Source organism: Taeniopygia guttata, chromosome 3, assembly GCF_048771995.1.
Source record: "Taeniopygia guttata chromosome 3, bTaeGut7.mat, whole genome shotgun sequence".
Lineage (NCBI taxonomy): Eukaryota > Metazoa > Chordata > Aves > Passeriformes > Estrildidae > Taeniopygia > Taeniopygia guttata.
The window spans coordinates 115,546,578-115,551,149 of record NC_133027.1 but is presented as its reverse complement, the minus strand read 5'-3'; the positions used below and the strand labels follow the sequence as shown (position 1 = coordinate 115,551,149).

The 4,572-nt window shown below is 47.8% G+C and overlaps 1 long non-coding RNA gene across 1 annotated transcript; it reads right to left on the bottom strand.

Annotated features, from left to right (window-relative positions):
• Window positions 1-1,340: 1,340 nt before the first annotated feature.
• LOC140683596 (uncharacterized) lies at window positions 1,341-2,873 on the bottom strand. Its single transcript, XR_012054766.1, has 3 exons — window positions 2,383-2,873; window positions 2,263-2,304; window positions 1,341-2,175 (listed from the first exon to the last, which is right to left on the bottom strand). It is a non-coding gene; the product is annotated as an uncharacterized lncRNA (long non-coding RNA).
• Between the last annotated feature and the right edge of the window lie 1,699 nt (window positions 2,874-4,572).

Below are 4,572 nucleotides of genomic sequence, written 5' to 3'. Positions count from 1 at the left end.
TGTTATGGCCATCTCCTTACACAATCCAGATCCCAACTACACACTGCATTACCAATTTCAAGTCCCCAGGACTTGTGCTATTACAGGCTATGCAGCAGGGCAGAGCATGGCCGGGACAAATATGTGCAGACACCCGTGACACAGGACAGGACGTGACAGGGAGAGAGAGCTCTCGAGGAGAAGAAAGGACCGAGAGACCCAAACAACACAGAGTGCAACAGAGACAAGTGACAGGACACACACCGGAACTGCTCTGCCCTGTGAACCTCAGCACTGAGACCAAAACAGACACTTTCCCTTTAGGTGGCCTAAGGAAACGCTTCTTGGACATCCCCATTCCCAAAACAGACAAAAAAAAACCCTTCTAGAAAGGCCCGAGCCAGCACCCCGCTTCCATCCCCTCTGTAGGTCGTAACACTGCACTTATCTTGCACATATCTGGGGATGTCAATCCCTGCTGGCTGCTGAAGAAGGCCGTCTGCCCGCCTGCTAAGTTCCAGCTGTCACCTCTTGGTCTGCCCACAGAAAGAAAACCAAACATCAGTGCACAGTCTTAACAGCACATCGGCCAAAACCTGGTAAATCTGCTACTCACCATCCTCCTCAGAGTGCCCAGGCCACACACTTCAGGCGTGCTTGGAGGCCGACAGCATCACCTATGGGTACAGCACGGTTAAGTGGAGAGGGGCTGACGTGGCATTGCTGAAACTTGAGTGTACCCACGCTCCTCCTCCCTACATCCCAGACTCACCGCAATTCCTTGTCCACTCCTCTGGGCTACCAGGGTGGGACCCTGACATACAAAATGTGAAGGCTTCATCACAGGGTCCCGCTATACTTCCAGAGGTCTCATAAAGCACAGGAAACCCAGTCCATTGGCCAGCTGGTGACAGGTGCTATGCGTACTCCGAAGGGATTCCCTAAAGTACACAAACAAGAACGGATGCTTACGGTCGCACCAAAAACCGAAACCTGAGCAAAAACAACAGCTTCTCTCCACTGCTCACCTAGCACAATGGGCCTTGACTGCTGCTATCTGCCAGGATCTCCTAAAAATAAAGACAAAAACACCGCTGTAACATAGTCACCATTTAGAATTCCCCTGTAAATGCAAACAATGACCGACCTGCTCATGGGAAGATCCTCACCCAGGACTGGCGCTCTCCGCCACAGATTTGAACTGTCAGCATCTGAAAGGAAGTTAGAACTAGTATCAAACAGCTGCAGGACAACTTAACACCACTGAACATGTTATGGCCATCTCCTTACACAATCCAGATCCCAACTACACACTGCATTACCAATTTCAAGTCCCCAGGACTTGTGCTATTACAGGCTAGGCAGCAGGGCAGAGACGCTCCGGACAAACATGTGCAGACACCCGTGACACAAGACAGGACATGACAAATCAGGAGACAGAACACGGGGAGAGAGCTTTTGATGAGAAGAAAGGACCGAGAGCCCCAAAGAACACAGAGTGCACCAGAGACAAGTGACAGAACACACACCAGAACTGCTCTGCCCTACGCACCTCAGCACTGAGACCAAAACAGACACTTTGCATTTAGGTGGGCTTAGGAAACTCTTCAACATCCCCATCTCCAAAACTGACTCAAAACCCCCTCCTGGGGAGTCCCAACCTGGCACCTCTCTTCCATCCCCTCTGTGGGTTATAGCCCTTGACTTATCTTGCACATATATGGGGATGCAAAGCCCTGTTGGCTGCAGAAGAAGGTTGTCTGCCTGTCTGGTAAGTTCCAGCTGTCACCTCTTGGCCTGCCAAGAGAAAGAAAACCAAACATCGGTGCACAGCCTTAACAGCATATTGCCCAAAACCTGATAATTTTGCTATTCTCCATCCTCCTCAGAATGCCCGGGTTCTTGGCCTGCACGCTGCAGGTGTGGTTGGATTCTGACGCCGTCATTGCAGGCTACACCTAGGCTAAGGGGAGACAATGCTAAAACTCAAGAGGACTCTCACTCCTCCTCCCTACCTCCCCAACTCACCACAGCTCCTTGGCCACTGCTCTGGCCTACCAGGATGGGACCTTGAAATGTAAAATCAGAAAGCTTCATCACAGGGTCCTGTAATACTTCCAGAGGGCTCATAAGTGCAGGAAACCCAGTCCATCAGCCAGCTGGTGACAGGGGCTTGGCATACTCCCAGTGTATTTCCTAAAGCACAAAAACAAGAATGGATGCTTACAGCTGCAACAAAAACTGAAACCTGAGTGAGAAAAACTGCTTCTGTCCACTGCTCACCTGGCACACTGGGCCTTGACTGCCGCTATCTGTCTGGACCTCCTAAGAATAAAGGCAAAGAACAGGGCTGTAACAGAGTCACCATTTAGGCTTCCCCTGTAAATGCAAACAATGGCTGACCTGCTCATGGGAAGTTCCTCACTCAGGATTGGAGCCCTCTGCCACAGATTTGAAATGTCTGCATCTGAAAGGAAGTTAGGACTAGTATCAAACAGGTGCAAGAAAACTTAACACCACCAAACATGTTATGTCAATCTCCTAACACAATCTAGAACACAACTACACCCTGCATTACCAATTTCAAGTCCCCAGGACTTGTGCTATTACACGCTAAGCAGCAGGGCAGAGCAGCTCTAGGACAAATATGTGCAGACACCTGTGACACAGGACAGGACATGAAAAACAAGGGGACAGGCCAGGGAGAGATTTTGATGAGAAGAAAGGACTGAGAGACCCAAAGAACAGAGAGTGCACCAGAGACAAGTGACAGGACACACACCAGAACTGCTCTGCCCTGCGCACCTCAGCACTGTGATCAAAACAGACACTTTTCCTTTAGCTGGCCTAAGTAGACACTTCTTGGACATCCTCATCTCTAAAACGAACTCAAAAACCCCTCCTTGGGAGTCTCAACCTTGCACCTCGCTTCCATCCCCTCTGTGGGTTGTAGCTCTTGACTTATCTTGCACCTATCTGGGGATTCAAATCCCCATCGGGTGCAGAAGGGGGCCACTACTCCCATCCCCAGGCCGCAGCCCTGACTTGTCTTTTGTATGAGTGGAAATGCGAATACATGTTGTACCTGAAACGAGTCTGCCTCGGAGGGGATCTCCTGTTAGCCTCTTAGTCAGATAGAAGAAAGAACAGGAAAATAAATGGATGCCTTTAGTGTTATGTGGGCCAAATCCCAGCAAGTCAGATACTTATCCTCTCCTGAGTGTGCCTGGGTGCTCAAGTCTCCAGTTCCATCCCTAGTCTAAGGTTTGGCTGTTATTATGAGTGGCACCTGGTTTAGAGAGGCAAAGTTACATGGCATTTCTGTGAGTTCAGTGGATGAGCTTGTGCGCTGTATGACACATGAATGCCTCTGCTATGCTTGCGAAAAGCCTTGCAAATAGACACCATTTCTCACCCTACTGCCTGCAAAACCCCACCACTATACCTGTTAACTGGGTACCTTGCTCACTCTCCCACTCCTAGTCCCAATCCTCAACTCACCTGAAACCTCAATCTCAGACATCATCTTTGACACAGGGCAGATCCCTTTTAGAACATGATCACTCTGCTGAAAAAATGTTGTACTCAACACAACCTGGAATTACAGGAAGTTGCACTCCTCCTAAAAAAAAAAAACAAAACAAAAAATGTCAGAGATTACAGAAGCACTTCACCACCCCTGAATGCACAACCCCAAATCATGAAATTAAATACTCCCTGTGTTCAGTGCTGCTTTCTTCACAGTATCTTCAAAGCCTCTGTTACATTAGAAGCCCAAAAGCACCTGCAGAGAACAAGGTAAGCTGAAAGAGCCTCTTCATAAAAATAAGAGGAGAGCTCTTACACCAGTGGATCCCAGAGAGGGAATGAAGCCCCTTGGCAAAGGCTGGGGTTAATATACCCCTGATTGGGCCCCACCTCTCGTTCCCATGACACCCAGGAAAAGGGAGGGGGCAAACCCCACCGGGTATAAAAGCCCTCAGAGCAGCTGTAGCTGTTTGGCTCCTCTGATTTGAATTCAAGGGGAGTAATGGGATGCATATAGAAGAAAACTCTTCAGGGAAATAACAGCACTTTCTTTTTTGCTACAACTACTTGGAGCAAAAGGGCAAGGAAACTGGTAAGAAATAAAACTTTGTTCTTTAGGCAGCATATCTAGATAAGTTGGGTAATTTGCTGTTAGCTTATATTATTCCTCAGTGACTACTAAGTAGTACTCAACATGAGACTAAGGGTGGAGAAGAATACTAATTCTATGAACAGTCCAAGTCTCCTTGGGGCTACTAATTAGGACTAACTACATTATAAATAAAAATAAGGAAAAAAAAATAGCTTCCTGGGCAGCATCAAGGTTAAGTACATGCTAGGCTTGCCTTTCCCTGAGATATTTAGTCCTAGGCCACAGAAAGAAGTGCCCAGAAAAGTAGTTTTAAACACTTAAAATGCTGAAAAAGCATTCAAGAAGAGCCTCCTTCAAGTGAATTCCTTAAAATGAGGAAATGGGGAAGTTGCCTCCACTGAAAGGGATACAATGGCAAATAAATAGCTTTTGTCCTTTAGTTTAATTCCCTAGAATATTGGGAAAAGAGAGGC